This window comes from Oryctolagus cuniculus, chromosome 1 (assembly GCF_964237555.1).
Source record: "Oryctolagus cuniculus chromosome 1, mOryCun1.1, whole genome shotgun sequence".
NCBI lineage: Eukaryota > Metazoa > Chordata > Mammalia > Lagomorpha > Leporidae > Oryctolagus > Oryctolagus cuniculus.
In genome coordinates, this window is record NC_091432.1 from 12390087 (window position 1) to 12407965 (window position 17879).

Below are 17879 nucleotides of genomic sequence, written 5' to 3' on the forward strand. Positions count from 1 at the left end.
GCTTATTTTTTTCTACTCCATCACCAAAAGATAAAATTCAGTGTTTCTAAAGCATGAGTTTATGACTGTTGATAAAAAAGAAGTTTGAGAGGGATTTCTTGCTATAAGCAGTTATTGGTTGCTGTCATCTATGAAGTTCAAGGGAAGTAAGATGAGATTCTCCTAAAGTTCTAGGCCTTTAGAATGCTTGTGATGAAAAAAAATCCAAGAAAGGAATCTTCTGTTTTCTTTGAAAACATATTTATTTGAATTACCTGATGGGCCTGGAAGTCATTTTATAAGTGTCCAGATAAAAATCTAATTTCCTTAATTGGTGAAAATGATTGCAGAGTAGTGAAGTGGGTAGAGCTGAGTGAATTAAGAGAGAGAGAGAGAGAGAGAGAGAGAGAGAGAGATGATGATGATGATTTTGTACATTGTACATTGCTTTGATATTGACATAGATTAGTTGGGCTACTGTCCACAAACCTAAACTCTCCCTATGGGACTCTAAGATTTATTTGACATATCAGTATGCACAGGCACCAGAATCTGGAATTAGGAGTTAATAATATTAACAAAAATCTTTAAAGAATAATATTTTCTTTGCTATGCATTTGATATTTGCAGAACCACTTTGTTCTTTAGAAAAGAGATAAGTCCAAATATCATGTTTTCTCTGATACATGGCAGTTAATATAGAATACCAAAAAAGTATAGGGATGAAATGGTCACTTTGGGATATGACTGTCATCTTGAGCCCTTGTTTATACTCCTGTGGAACTATAATATTCCTACTTTTTACTTGTTGAGCATTATGATTGGTGGTGAATTAAGCTTGTGAATATAGAGTGTATTAAAAATATATTGTTGCAAAAACTGATGAAGGGAGAGGAAGGAAGGAGGAAGTTTGGGGGAGAGGGAACAGGGTTGTGGTTGTCTTCTTGGAATTGTGCCTATGGAATGCACAAAACCTGTCCTCTTTATATTAATAAAAATTATTATAGTTCATGACTTCAAAATACATTTTATTCATAATTGAATTTTTATTTCACTGATAGTTTATGGCCACATTTTCAAGTATATGCTCTTAAAAAAAACTATATTATATGTATGTCCTTCCTTTACTCTTTATATATTTATCAAGCATTAAAATAATTTAAAGATGAAAACAGAGGTAAATCACACAAAAAATATAAATGTTTGCAATTTTCACTTGTTATTAAATAGGAACTGGAAAATATCTTTAATGGAAAGAAAGTAAAATAATATCCTTCCTCGATTCAAAGCAAGGAAGCACAGTGGTTAGATTTATCATGTCAGCTTTATATGGCCCCAGTTATGAAAATATTTGTTTTCACATTTTTCCTGTGTTTTAATCTTTAATATCAGATACTTCTGAGGCTTTTCCCTGCTCTTTCACTGAGGTTAGAATGCAATTTTCCCTGTTTATTTATCTCAACTTATTATGTGCACCTCTTGTCCCTCTGTTGACTATCTTTTACTCACCGAATAGCATTCAATAAAAATGTCCTTATCTGGTATCAGACAATACCAAATGTTGGCATCACAAAGCTAAAAATAATACATTTCTTGTCTTCAGATTTACAATGAACAAATAAGAAAAAGAAATAAGTAAGAATAGGATTTTGAACTGGTAGTTTATCTTGCTCAAATAAATGCATTTATTTCAGTTCCCTCATGAAGCCCAACTAAATGACTATAAAGGAGTTGGAGAGAGCTGTCAATTAAAAATCCAAAGAAGAGGGGCTGGCACTGTGGCACAGCAGGTTAAAGCCCTAGACTGAAGCTCCAGCATCCCATATGGGCGCCGGTTCTAGTCCCAGCTGCTCCACGTCCGATCCAGCTCTCTGCTATGGCCTGGGAAAGCAGTAGAAGATGGCCCAAGTCCTTGGGCCCCTGCACCCACATGGGAGACCTGGGAAAACCTCCTGGCTCCTGGCTTCGGATCGGTGCAGCTCCGACTGTTGCGGCCATCCTGGGAGTGAACCAGCAGATGGAAGACCTCTCTCTCTGTCTCTACCTCTCTCTGTAACTGTGTCTTTCAAATAAAATAAACCTTTAAAAAAATCCAAAGAACAACAAGAGAGAAATAAGTCATTTTTATTTTATTTGAATGCTTTTTAAATTTTTATTTGTATAAAGAAAATAGATTTCATATATTTCATATATACAACAATAAGCCAATAATCATACTTCTCACCCTCCCTCCCTATTCCTTTCATTCATTCTTTTTTCTTTTAATTTTCATAATAACATACTTTCAATTTATGTATAGTTACAGTCTTAATGTCATGGGTAATTATACTCTAATGTCCTTATTTTTAGATTCTTCAACTCACTCATATCCTTAGGTCCTGGACCCCAAACAAATATCGTAATTGCTAATTTTTTTCTTTGTCTCTATATAATCTTTCTTCTTCTTGCTAGAATTATTTCTCCTAACTCCTGAGACACTCCTTCCTATCTGAGTATATGACAAAGGAAAGCAATGATTATGGCTAAAGTAGCATCATAGATACTAGAAAGCACTCGTGGGCAGGTTTTGGCACACTTCTTTTAACCTTGAAATCACTGGATCGATGATAGGTATTCTGAGGAACAATCCTGGTAAATTAGTGTGTATTTTATAGGAAAATAAATGTTAAAATAAGTATATATGCATAAGGAACACTACTCAGCCATAAAAATGAACGAAATCCTGTCTTTTGCAACAAAATGAGTACAATTAGAAGTCATCATTCTTAGTTTTTTCTTTTAACTTTTATTTAATGAATACAGATTTCCAAAGTACAGCTTATGGACTACATTGGCTTCCCCCCGCCATGACTTCCCTCCCACCTGCAACCCTCCCCTTTCCCGCTCTCTCTCCCCTTCCATTTATATCACGATTCATTTTCAATTTTCTATATATACAGAAGATCAGTTTAGTATACATTAAGTAAAGATTTCAACAGTTTGCACCCACATAGAAACACAAAGTGAAATATACTGCTTGAGTACTCGTTATAGCATTAAATCTCAATGTACAGCACATTAAGGACAGAGATCCTACATGAGGAGTAAGTGCACAGTGACTCCTGTTGTTGACTTTACAAATTGACACTCCTGTTTATGGCATCAGTAATCTCCCTATGCTCCAGTCATGAGTTTCCAAGGCTATGGAAGCCTTTTGAGTTCTCTGACTCTTATCTTATTTAGACAAGGTCATAGTCAAAGTGGAAGTTCTCTCCTCCCTTCAGAGAAAGGTACCTCCTTCTTTGAAGACCTGTTCTTTCCACTGGGATCTCACTCACAGAGATCTTTCATTTAGGTCCTTTTTTTTTTTTTTTTTTTGCCAGGTTGTCTTGGGGAAGCCATAATTCTTAGTAAAATAAACCAATTCCAAAAAGACAAATATCATGTTTTCTCTGATATGTAGTCATATAGAATACAAAAGACAATAAAACAATATATGTTATTGAAAAAAAGAAAATTTGATGATTTTTAATGATGTTTAGATTTTTAATTTTCAGTATAAATGAACTTTTTTTTCTATTAAGCCACATGCAAAATGACTTTCTACATTAATGTGTAAATATTTAGTTTGATGGAGAATTGCTCATTTGGATCTGAAGTGTAGTTCTTGGTTATCTTAAAAATAAAATTATATTGAAAGTAAAGTACTTTTCTTTAGAAAAAGGGGAAATGTCATCTTAGAATTCTGCTAACTGTAAGAGCTAAAGAAAACTTGTTTTCCCCATCCTTACTCTCTCCAAGGGTACCTTTTGAATCTGGATCAGAGAACTCTTCATAATAGAGCAGTCTCTAAAGAGTTACCAAAATCTTCTACATTCTGCTATTTTAACCACCTTCCTTAGGCTACGGAAGAAATACCAATTTCAAACATCTCTATTAGTTTGTGTGCATTTGGCTCATTCTTTACTCTGAGACTTACAGCAGATCTTCTTGGTTGCTAAGCAGACAGAATGTCACACACACACACACACACACACACACACCAAAGTGTGCTTAGAAAGAAAGAGACCACGATAGGGGATGGTCCTGTGGCATAGCGGGTAAAGCTGCCACCTCCAGTGCTGGCATCCCATATGGGTGCTGGTTTGAGTCCTAGTTGCTCCACTTCTGATCCAGCTCTCTGCTATGGCCTTGGAAAGCAGCAGAGGATGGCCCAAGTCCTTACAGCCCTGCACCCACGTGTTGATCCTGAAGAAGCTCCTGGCTCCTGGCTTTGGATAGGGGCAGCTTGGCTGTTGCTGCCAACTGGGGAGTGAAGCAGCAGATGGAAGACCTCTCTCTCTCTCTTCCTCTCTCTCTCTCTCTCCTCTTCTCTGTCTGTGTAACTCAGACTTTCAAATAAATAAATCTTAAAAAAAAAAAGAAAAGAAAAGAAAGAAACAGACCATGACAGATTCACTAGGAGCAATGGGGCAGGTATATCCTCTAAGAATTAAGTTTCTAGAGAGAGGGAAAAGATAGTAAAATCCCAACAAATACTGCCCAAAGGCCTAAGGACAGACAAAACTCATGGCCAAATAATAAAGCAATAATAATTTGATGATGTTGTGTTTCTGGTGCTCTTTTCTGTCCTTTTGTATCTCTTTGTCTTCCGGGCTCCCAGGCAAAAGCATATCCCCACCCCCACAGCACTTCCCCGGAGGAGAGAGATGGGCTAAACTATGCTTACTCTAGTAGTGGGTTTTGTTTTGTAAGATCTCAAAAGTGTGAATTTCTCAGAAAACACCAATGATTTTGTAATTGTATGAATAACTCATCTTATTTTTGCTTATTGAAACATTTAGGCATGGGAACCAAAACCTTGATAACCATAGGTTTGTGATATTCAGGTCCTGACGACTTCTGCTCCTAGAGAAGTTACAGACCTAAGAAATGTTGCTCCTGCAGCCTCCAGGTGCAGTGGCTTTCAGGGCATATTATCTTCCTGGCTCTCACAGTGTCCCCCAGCAACCCCACTTGCCACTAAGTTCCTAGAGGACAAATTTTCTGTTATTTATAATTCATGTGATTATGGCCACTGTGGTATTTGCAATGCTTTATTCCCAACCAGCAAATCTTTATTTGGAAATGCTGTTTTCATCACCACGTGCAAACCGGCTTGAAAGGGGAAAAACTACATTTTCCATAACACCTTACTTTAATCCAACTTGTGCATCACTTGCAGGCCACAACAGCCATCCCTGAATGTCTGTTGTAGAGTTAGCCTGAGCTAAAGAATGTCAGAAACTCCATCAAACTGAATTCAGAGAAGGGAGAGTAGACTTTGATAATGAAGACAGTGTGTGGGCAACAAAAGGAAACCTTAGGTTGTTTGGATAACTTCCCCACAGCATTCTGACTGATTTCACAAGTTGTGTTGATTCTGTCATCAAATCCTCTGCACCACTTAAAGGTTTGTTGCCGCCATCAGATCAACAGAAAAATCTTCTAGAAAATTTACCCTAACTCTTATGCAAGAACCACACTTGGGAAAGCACCGTAATCCATTCATCTCTGATTGTGCATGTGTGTGTGTGTATTCAGGATCATGTTCTCATTTTTTTCTCCCCAATAGCTGAACAATTCTCTTCTCTCTCTGTCCCTCCATTCCGTACCATGGTCCTTTATCAAAATATCAGAATTGAATAACTAAATCATCCTTTCAATGGGTCAGCGGTACTTGGATTTTTTTCATCCAACTTCAGGATGTTAGGAAAGGACATTAATTGACAAACGAGATTTGGAAGCTGAAGGGCAAGAAGACATTACTGAAAGGAGGCCTCCATGCAGACGAGATGTGTCTGCTTCCCTTCCAATATTCCTCCTGTTGGAGTTTTGCCCTCTAATATTGGTGACATAAAGTGCTTATTTTCTTCAAATGTTTTTCATATGGCCTTTTTTTCCCATAATTTTATTTTTTTGCATCCCACAGTGCTATAAAAATGTAATAATTATACATATTTATAGGGTACAGTGTAATATTTCAAAATAAAATCATGTACAATAGCATTTCCACCTCCTTGTTTGTTTTGAGATAACTTTTAGTTTATATTATACATTAAATATATTATGTCATCCAATATCTGAAAACAGCTCAATAATTTAGCAGTTTTGTATAGATTCTGGCCATAAGTCCATTTCCATTACGACTGCAAGAATTGAGTTTCAGTTTTAAAAGAATGATTTAATAAAGATAGATATTTGTACTTTTGTTTCATTTCTCCAATACTTAGAATTCATTTAAGTTTGTGAATATTTCATTTAATTGAATAAAAACTGATCTGATAGTTTAATATCTTCAATCATAAAGTTGAAGTGTAATGATTTTCATATGTTGATTGTCTAAGCTACATTATTTAGAGTCCATAAGAATTCATAAAGGATACCAGTAAACTTCAAATATTTTAAATTTCAATAAATTGCAATATTTTCCAGTGCATTTAAAAAGTAATACCCAGTTTTTGTTTTGTTTTGTTTTTTTTTTTTTTTTTACAGGCAGAGTGGACAGTGAGAGAGAGAGACAGAGAGAAAGGTCTTCCTTTGCTGTTGGTTCACCCTCCAATGGCCGCCGCGGCCAGCGCGCTGCGGCCGGCACACCGCGCTGATCCGATGGCAGGAGCCAGGTACTTCTCCTGGTCTCCCATGGGGTGCAGGGCCCAAGCACTTGGGCCATCCTCCACTGCACTCCCTGGCCACAGCAGAGAGCTGGCCTGGAAGAGGGGCGCCGGGACAGAACCGGCGCCCCGACCGGGACTAGAACCCGATGTGCCAGCGCCGCAAGGCAGAGGATTAGCCTGTTGAGCCACGGCGCCGGCCCACCCAGACAGTTTTGACCCATGCTAAAAAGTTTTGTTTTCACATAGTGTAAGCACAGCAAATAAAGTGAGGCAAAGTTATAAAGATTTTAGGGCAAATATTCAAATGTTTGAATGAATTAAAATATTTCACTTGGTGTGAATCTTGAAATTACTGTGTGATAAAAGCAGAAAAGAAATGTCAAGTCACTTTCCTTTAATTGTGTAGGGGGTAGGGAAAATAAAAACCATACACTAACCTAATTTGAAATAAAGCTTGAACAAATCTGACATCACATCTGCCTTCCACTATGAATCTTTATAGTGTCAACAATTTGTGTTTTACGGACTGAGATTTGTTGTTACAACTTCTCCTGTGATTCCCAGGAACTTAACTACTTTGGATTAACTCCATAAGGCTGGTAATACAATAATTTTTCCTTTGAAATTTTGCTTCCAATAAGTGCATGCATTTAAGTAGAGAAAGCAATTCTGCAATTTTCTTGTGGTTTCCTTCTGGATATTTTTATTGTGAATTCAGCAAAGATGGCATTTTTCCACAGTGAAAACTTCACCAGAACAGCTTGTTCTAATCCTGGATACCAGATGCAGCCTCGCCGGATACAGTCTCTCAGTCTCCAGCAGTCACTCTCACCTCCTGATGGAGAGCTTCCATCTGGACATCCAGAGAGTCACAGTCCGGATGGACCCAGGAACCTCCCAGGGCAGTCAGTCTGCCTCTATCGAGGATGGGTCCATTCTCTTGTTACCAGAAGCAAAGTGACTCATCCTTTACTGATCACTTTTTCTTCAAATTGTAAGATCATAAACAATAAAAAGTTTATAATTAATATTCTCTCCTAATCTTGATGAAAGGAAGTGGAGGGCAAGGAAAACTTCCCACTTTATCTCCAGCTCTGCAGCCATAGAAGATGTGGCCAAACCAAAGTTTCTAAGTGGTCTAAACTACACATATTCACACATGCACACAGCCATATTATATACTATGGAATATATATTTGCACAAATTACACATATTTGAATTACACAAATACATGCATTTATGGGGCTTCAAAAAGTGAGGAAAATAAAATTTAAGGATAAGCTTATTTTGGTGCAAAAGCTTTTTTAAAATATACCCTAATACATACTATAAACATATTAACTAAGGTAAAAGATAAAGAGAGAATTTTCAAAACTGAAAGAGAAAAGAAGCAAATAACACATACAGGGCTCTCAATTCACTAGACTTCAGACTTCTCAGCAGAAGCCTTATGAACCAGGGGAGGGTGAGATGAGACTTTCACGGTCCTGAAGAAAAAATTACAACCCAAGAATGGTGTACCCAGCAAAGCTATCCTTCAGATTTTTTTAAAAATTTATTTGACAGATAGAGTTAGACAGTGAGGGAGAGACAGAGAGAAAGGTCTTCCTTCCGTTGCTTCACCCCCCAAATGGCAGCTACGGCTGGCGCACTGCGCCGATCCGAAGCCAGGAGCCAGGTGCTCCCTCCTGGTCTCCCACGTGGGTACAGGGGCCCAAGCACGTGGGCCATCCTCCGCTGCCCTCCCGGGCCACAGCAGAGAGCTGGCCTGGAAGAGGAGCAGCCAGGACTAGAACCCGCCGCCCATATGGGATGCTGGTGCTGCAGGCGGAGGATTAACCAAGTGAGCCACGGCGCCAGCTATCCTTTAGATTTAAAAGAGAAATAAATTTCCAGAGAAACCAAAACTGAGAGAATGTATCACCACCAGACTTGTCTTGCAGGAAATGGTAAAGGAGTTTCCTCAAAGTGAAAGAAAGAGACACTGAGAAGAAAATATCAAAATGTAGGGAACTCACTGGTAAGAATACTTATACAAACTCAGAATGTTCTTATACCGTAACATGGTGGGTAAATAATTCTTATATTTAGTAGGAAGACTAAAAAATACATTAAAATGCTGGCAATTTAGAAAAACAAGGTGAAAAAATTCAAAACATGGGCAGGAATGGAGTGTATATGTAGAGTTTTTTTTTTTTTTTTATTTTGACAGGCAGAGTGGACAGTGAGAGAAAGAGACAGAGAGAAAGGTCTTCCTTTTCCATTGATTCACCCCCAAAATGGCTGCTGCAGCCGGTGCACTGCGCTGATCCGAAGGCAGGAGCCAGGTGCTTCTCCTGGTCTCCCATGCAGGTGCAGGGCGCAAGCACTTGGGCCATCCTCCACTGCACTCCCGGGCCATAGCAGAGAGCTGGCCTGGAAGAGGGGCAACTGGGACAGAATCCAGCACCCCAATTGGGACTAGAACCTGGGGTGCCGGCTCCGCAGGTGGAGGATTAGCCTGTTGAGCCGCCGCAGCGCCGGCTGCTAACATTTCAAAATAGTTTGTTATAGCAAAAAAAGATTAATTGTAGGCCTCACTGTAATAAAAAGCAAAATCTGTAAAAGACTTGCCAAAACAATAAGCAAAGAAGCAAAAGATACCTTCAGAGAAAATCATTCAACTACAAATGAAGCATATAAGAGTGAGAAAAACAAATGACCACATTAAACTAGAAAACAAGCATCAAAAGGGCAGAACTAAGACCTTCCATATCAGTTACTGTATGTATCAGTTACCATAAGTGTAAAGGATTAAGTGATCTGATGAAAAGACAAAGATCAACCAAATGGATAAGAAACAAAACCAAGTATATACAGCTTATGGAAAAAACTCTTCATCTCTAAGAACAAAATAGACTGGATCTGGAAGGATGGAGTAAGGTATTTCATAAACGGCTGGCACTGCGGCTCAATAGGCTAATCCTCCGCCTAGCAGCGCCGGCACACCGGGTTCTAGTCCCGGTCAGGGCGCCGGATTCTGTCCCAGTTGCCCCTCTTCCAGGACAGCTCTCTGCTGTGGCCCGGGAGTGCAGTGGAGGATGGCCCAAGTCCTTGGGCCCTGCACCCCATGGGAGACCAGGAGAAGTACCTGGCTCCTGGCTTCGGATCAGCACGGTGCACCAGCCACAGCACGCTGGCCGCGGCGGCCATTTTGGGGGTGAACCAATGGAAAAGGAAGACCTTTCTCTCTGTCTCTCTCTCTCACTGTCCACTCTGCCTGTCAAAAAAAAAAAGATATTTCATAAAAACAGAATCCAAAAGAAAGCATAAATAGCTATACTTCTATCAGATAAAATAAACTTTAAATAAAAAGCAGTAAAAAGAGAAAAGGATAAAAGATTCAATCCAGCAAAATAAATATTAATTGTAAATATATATGCAGCCAACTTCAGAAGAACTCAAAAATGTAAAGCAAATATTAATATACCCGAGAGAGGTAGACTACAACACACTAGAGGACTTTAACATCTCATTTTTAGAAATGGACATAATATTCAGATGAAAAATCAACAAAGAAACAGCAGAGTCAAATTTCACCCTATATCAATGGGACCTAACAGACATCTACTAAACATTCCATTCAACAGCTACAGAATACACACTCTCAACAGCACTTAGAACATTCTGCATACATCACACAGCAAACTTCAAGAAATTTTTAAAAAGTAAAAATCATATCAAATAATATTTTCTAACCACAATACAATAAAACCTAGAAATCAATAACAAGAAAAACTAGAAACTACATAAACACATGGAAATTAAAAAACTTATTCCTGAAGAACCAAGGTATCAAGGAAGAAATTGAGGGGGGAATTTTAAAAATTCTTGAAATGAATGAAAAAGTTAACACAAAATGGGATAAAGCAAAGGCAGTCATAACAGGGAACTTTACAACAATCAATTTATCAAGAAAGCAGAAAGATTTTAAATAAGCCACTTAACACTGCAGCTTAAAGAACTGGAAAAGTAAGAATAAATCAAATATAAAATTAATAGAACAAATAATAAAACTGAACACAAATAAATGACATATGGAGTATAAGAAAACATACAAAAAGTAAGGAAACAAAGGGCTTGTTCTTTTTTTCAGAAAGCTTTTATTTGATAAAGACGAATTTCGTAAGTGCAACTTTTGAATTATAGGGGTTTTTCCCCCCATACCTGCCCTCCCACTCCTGTCCCACCTTCTACTCCCTCTCCCATGACATTCTTCATTAAGAGTCATTTTTAATTCTCTTTATATACAGAAGACCAACTCTATACTAAGTAAAGATTTCAACAGTTTGTACCCACACAGACATACAAAGTATAAAGTACTGTTTGAAGACTAGTTTTACAATTAATTCTCATAGTATGACTCATTAAGGACAGAGATCCTACATGGGGAGCAAGTGTACAGTGACTCCCGTTGTTGATTTCACAAATAACACTCTTACGTATGACGTCAGTGATCACCTGGGTCTTGCCATGAGCTGCCAAGGCTATGGAAACCTTTTGAGTCCACAGACTCCATCAGTATTTAGACAGGTCCATAAGCAAAGTGGAAGTTCTCTCCTCCCTTCAGAGAAAAGATGGCACCTTCTTTCCACTGGGATCTCACTCACAGAGATCCTTCATGTAGAACATCAAATGGCATCTTAAACACGTGGCTAAATGCCCATTCCTGCCAACATGTTATAATGAATAAGTAGCGCATAATTTTGACACAATTCAGTATACTAATTTTTTATGTTTAGTGCTTTTGTGTCTTTTTTTAACTTTTATTTAATGAATATAGATTTCCAAAGTACAGCTTATGGACTACATTGGCTTCCCCCACCCCCTATGACTTCCCTCCCACCTGCAACCCTCCCCTTTCCCACTCTCTCTCCCCTTCATTCATATCAAAATTCATTTTCAATTTTCTTTATATACAGAAGATCACTTTAGTATACATTAAGTAAAGAATTCAACAGTTTGCACCCACATAGAAACACAAGGTGAAATATACTGTTTGAGTACTCATTATAGCATTAAATCTCAATGTACAGCACATTAAGGACAGAGATCCTACATGAGGAGTAAGTACACAGTGACTCCTGTTGTTGACTTTACAAATTGACACTCCTGTTTATGGCATCAGTAATCTCCCTATGCTCCAGTCATGAGTTTCCAAGGCTATGGAAGCCTTTTGAGTTCTCTGACTCTTATCTTATTTAGACAAGGTCATAGTCAAAGTGGAAGTTCTCTCCTCCCTTCAGAGAAAGGTACCTCCTTCTTTGAAGACCTGTTCTTTCCACTGGGATCTCACTCACAGAGATCTTTCATTTAGGTTGTTGTTTTTTTTTTGTTTTTTTTTTGTTTTTTTTTTTTGTTTTTTTTTTTTTTTTTTTGCCAGAGTGTCTTGGCTTTCCATGCCTGAAATACTCTCATGGGCTTTTCAGCAGATCCGAATGCCTTTAGGGCTGATTCTGAGGCCAGAGTGCTGTTTAGGACATCTGCCATTCTATGAGTCTGCTGTGTATCTCACTTCCCATGTGGGATTGCTCTCCCCTTTATTTATTCTCTCGGTTAGTATTAGCAGGTACTAGACTTGTTTATGTGCTCCCTTTGACTCTTAGTCCTATCATTATGATCAATTGTGAACAGAAATTGATCCCTTGGACTAGTGAGATGGCATTGGTACATGCCACCTTGATGGGATTGAATTGGAGTCCCCTGGTATGTTTCTAACTCTACCATTTGGGGCAAGTCAGCCTGAGCATGTCCCAAATTGTACATCTCTTCCTTTCTCTTATTCCCACTCTTATGTTTAACAGGGATCACATTTCAGTTAAATTTCAACACTTAAGAATAACTGTGTATTAATTACAGAATTAAACCAGTCGTATTAAGTAGAACAGACAAAAAAATACTAAGAGGGATAATGTATTAAGTTGTTCATTAACAGTCAGGGCTATGCTGATCAAGTCACCGTTTCCCATAGTGTCCATTTCAATTCAACAGGTTTCCTTTTTGGTGTTCAGTCACTTGTCACCGATCAGGGAGAACATATGGTATTTGTCCCTTTGGGACTGGCTTATTTCACTCAGCATGATGTGTTCCAGATTCCTCCATTTTGTTGCAAATGACTGGATTTCGTTGTTACTTATTGCGGTATAGTATTCTAAAGAGTACATATCCCATAATTTCTTTATCCAGTCTACCGTTGATGGGCATTTAGGTTGGTTCCAGGTCTTGGCTATTGTGAATTGTGCTGCAATAAACATTAGGGTGCAGACCGCTTTTTTGTTTGCCAATTTCATTTCCTTTGGGTAAATTCCAAGGAGTGGGATGGCTGGGTCGAACGGTAGGGTTATCTTCAGGTTTCTGAGGAATCTCCAGACTGACTTCCATAGTGGCTTGACCAGTTTGCATTCCCACCAGCAGTGGGTTAGTGTCCCTTTTTCCCCACATCCTCTCCAGCATCTGTTGTTGGTAGATTTCTGTATGTGAGCCATTCTAACCGGGGTGAGGTGAAACCTCATTGTGGTTTTGATTTGCATTTCCCTGATTGCTAATGACCTTGAACATTTTTTCATGTGCCTGTTGGCCATTTGGATTTCCTCTTTTAATAAATGTATATTGAGGTCATTGGCCCATCTCTTAAGTGGGTTGTTTGTTTTGTTTTTGTGGAATTTCTTGATCTCTTTGTAGATTCTGGTTATTAACCCTTTATCTGTTGCATAGTTTGCAAATATTTTTTCCCATTCTGTCCGTTGTCTCTTCACTTTCCTGACTGTTTCTTTTGCAGTACAGAAACTTCTCAATTTGATGCAATCCCAATAGTTGATTTTGGCTTTCACTGCCTGTGCCTCCCAGGTCTTTTCCAGAAACTCTTTGCCTGTGCCAATATCTTGAAGGGTTTCTCCAATATTCTCTAATAACTTGATGGTGTCAGGTCGTAGATTTAGGTCTTTTATCCATGTTGAGTGGATTTTTGTGTAAGGTGTAAGGTAGGGGTCTTGCTTCATGCTTCTGCACGTGGAAATCCAGTTTTCCCAGCACCATTTATTGAATAGACTGTCCTTGCTCCAGGAATTGGTTTTAGATCCTTGATCAAATCTAAGTTGGCTGTAGATGTTTGGGTTGATTTCTGGTGTTTCAATTCTGTTCCATTGGTCTATCCATCTGTTTCTGTACCAGTACCATGCTGTTTTGATTACAACTGCCCTGTAGTATGTCCTGAAATCTGGTATTGAGATGCCTCCAGCTTTGTTTTTGTTGTACAAGATTGCTTTAGCTATTCAAGGTCACTTTTGCCTCCATATGAATTTCAGCATCATTTTTTCTAGATCTGAGAAGAAAGTCTTTGGTATCCTGACTGGAATTGCATTGAATCTATAAATTGCTTTTGGGAGAATGGACATTTTGATGATGTTGATTCTTCCAATCCATGAGCATGGAAGATTTTTCCATTTTTTGGTATCGTCTTCTATTTCTTTCCTTAAGATTTTGTAATTCTCATCGTAGAGATCTTTAACGTCCTTGGTTAAGTTTATTCCAAGGTATTTGATTGTTTTTGTAGCTATTGTGAATGGGATTGATCTTAGAAGTTCTTTCTCAGTCATGGCATTGCTTGTGTATACAAAGACTGTTGATTTTTGTGCATTGATTTTATATCCTGCCACTTTACCAAACTCCTCTATGAGTTCCAATAGTCTCTTAGTAGAGTTCTTTGGATCCTCTAAGTAAAGAATCATATCGTCTGCAAAGAGGGATAGTTTGACTTCTTCCTTCTCAATTTGTATTCCTTTGATTTCTTTTTCTTGTCTGATGGCTCTGGCTAAAATTCCAGAACTATGTTAAATAGCAGTGGTGAGAGTGGGCATCCCTGTCTGGTGCCAGATCTCAGTGGAAATGCTTCCAACTTTTCCCCATTCAATAGGATGCTGGCCGTGGGTTTTTCATAAATTGCTTTGATTATATTGAGGAATGTTCCTTCTATACCCAATTTGCTTAGAGTTTTCATCATGAAAGGGTGTTGAATCTTATCGAATGCTTTCTCTGCATCAATTGAGATAATCATATGGTTTTTCTTTTGCAGTCTGTTAATGTGGTGAATCACATTGATTGATTTGCGAATGTTGAACCATCCCTGCATACCAGGGATAAATCCCACTGGGTCTGGGTGGATGATTTTCCTGATGTGTTGTTGTATTCTATTGGCGAGAATTTTATTGAGGATTTTTGCACCTATGTTCATCAGGGATATTGGTCTATAATTTTCTTTCAGTGCTGCGTCTTTCTCTGGCTTAGGGATTAAGGCGATGCTGGCTTCATAGAAAGAATTTGGGAGGATTCCCTCTTTTTCAATTGTTCTGAATAGTTTGAGAAGAAATGGGATTAGTTCTTCTTTAAATGTCTGGTAGAATTCAGCAGTGAATCCATCTGGTCCTGGGCTTTTCTTTGTTGGGAGGGACTTTATTACTGTTTCAAGTTCTGTTTCAGTTATGGGTCTATTTAGGTTTTCTATGTCTTCATGGTTCAATTTAGGTATGTTGCATGTGTCGAGGAATCTATCCATTTCTGATAGGTTTCCCTGTTTGCTGGCATACAAGTCCTTGTAGTAATTTCTGATGATTCTTTTTATTTCTGTGGTGTCTGTTGTTACGTTTCCTTTTTCATCTCTGATTTTATTGATTTGGGTCTTTTCTCTTCTTTTTTTAGTTAGTTGGGCCAATGGGGTGTCAATTTTGTTTATTTTTTCAAAAAACCAGCTCCTAGTTTGGCTGATTTTTTGTAATGTTTTTTTGGATTCAATCCTGTTGATTTCTTCTCTGGTTTTAATTATTTCTCTTCTCCTAATAGATTTGGGTCTGGTTTGCGGCAGTTTTTCTAGGTCCTTGAGATGCACTGAAAGCTCATTTATTTGGTACCTTTCCAATTTCTTGATATAGGCCCCTATTGCTATAAACTTGCCTCTCAACTGCTTTTGCTGTATCCCATAAGTTTTGATATATTGTGTTGTTATCCTCATTTACTTCCAGAAAGTTTTTGATTTCTCTTTTTGATTCCTTGAATGAGCCAGTGTTCATTCAGGAGCATGTTGTTCAGTCTCCATGTGTTTGCATACTTTCTAGGGTTTCCTGAGTTGCTAATTTCCAGCTTCATTCCGCTGTGGTCTGAGAAGCTGCATGGTATGATTCTAATTCTTTTAAATTTGCTGAGACTTGCTTTATGGCCTAGTATGTGATCAATCCTAGAGAAGGTTCCATGCACTGCTGAGAAGAATGTAAAGTCTTTAGATGTAGGATTGGAAGTTCTGTAGATATCTGTTAGATCCATTTGGGCAATAGTGTCAATTAAATCTGCTGTTTCCTTGTTGATCTTCTGTCCAGATGATCTGTCTATTTCTGAGAGTGGAGTATTGAAGTCCCCCAGTACTACTGTATTGGAATCTAAGTATCCCTTTAAGTCCCTTAACATATCTTTTAAATAGACCGGTGCCCTGTAATTAGGTGCATATACATTTATAATAGTTACATCTTCCTGTTGAATTGAACCCTTAATCATTATATAGTGCCCCTCTTTGTCTCTCTTAACAGTTTTTGTATTAAAGTTTATTTTGTCTGATATTCATATGGCTACACCTGCTTTTTTTTGGTTTCTGTTGGCATGGAATATCTTTTTCCAACCTTTCACTTTCAGTCTGCATGCATCTTTGTTAGAGAGATGTGTTTCTTGTAGGCAACAAATAGTTGAGTGTTGTTCCTTAAGCCAATCAGCCAATCTGTGTCTTTTAACTGAAGAGTTAAGTCCATTTACCTTTAATGTGACTATTGATACGTAGTGACTTTGCCCTGCCATTTTCCCGGAGATATTTTCTAGTATATGCTTTGAGCTTCCCATGCTCTTTTACTGGTAGGTGTTCTTCCTTTCCCTTCTTTCATATTGATGGCCGTGTTTCTGTGTTTCTGAGTGTAGCACATCTTTAAGTATCTTTTGCAGGGCCGGACGAGTGGCCACAAAGTCTTTCAATTTCTGTTTGCTATGAAAGGTCTTTATTTCACCTTCATTCACAAATGAGAGCTTGGCACGATATAATATTCTGGGCTGGCAATTTTTCTCTCTTAGCACCTGTGCTAGGTCTCGCCATTCCCTCCTAGCCTGTAGTGTTTCTGATGAGAAGTCTGCTGTGAGTCTGATTGGAGATCCTCTGAGAGTAATCTGACGTTTCTCTCTTGCACATTTTAGGATCTTTTCTTTATGTTTCTCTGTGGTGAGTTTAATTACAACGTGTCATGGTGAGGATCTCTTTTGGTCATGTTTACTGGGGGTTCTATGAGCTTCCTGTACTAGGATGTCTCTGTCCTCCAAACCCGGAAAGTTCTCTGCTAGTATCTCACTAAAAAGGCCTTCTAATCCTTTCTCTGTCTCACGAGAGAGATTTTCAATCCTGTCCAATAAGGATTTCTGTAGTTCAAGGATTTGCTTTTGAAAACTTCTAAATGTTCTTATCATAAATGTTTTGAAATCCATGTCTTGCATTTCTTCTATCTCATCATCTTCATAATCTTGGCTTGGGGTGTTTTGTTTATTTGGAGGCGTCATAGTGTCATCGTTGATCTTGTTCCATCGATTTTTGTGTTTGTTGCTTGGCATAGTTTATTCTTCTTCCCTCACTGTGAGGTTTTTTTTTTTTTTTTATACTATGTCTGTGTTAAGTGGATTGTCTGCTGTTGGAGGAGCCTTGGAGGCTTGAGATGGGTGTGGCCTGAGAGCTCTGCTTGGTTCTTCCGGGTTACGGGTGTTCAAAGGTGACACCCTCAGGTTATGCGTGGTAAATCTCTCTTTTATTTGTTTATTTATTTATTTATTTCATTTTTTATTCAGGAGGTAAGCAATATTTAGCTTCTGATCTCTGGCTTCTACCCAAAGAGTCTGTGCAGGCTCAGTTTCTCTTGCTGACTCCCACTGGGTTGCCTAGGCTACTGAATTGTAGCCTTAGCTCTCCCCTTTTATTATGTATAACCCAAGTGGGGCTTGCTCTTTGTCTCTTGCTCCACTTTGCAAGGTTGGCAGAGAGAGAAACTTGTCTGTACCAGTACCCCCCCCCACCCTATTTCTTTTTTTCCTTCTCTCCTGTAGTCAGTCTGGTGAATTTTCCCGCTTCAAAGCCCGCTTCCCTCTAAAATTCTGTCCGCCGTTTCCCCGCCAATGTCTCTGGTTACTGAGCTCACCTCCCCTTCCAGCGCCGA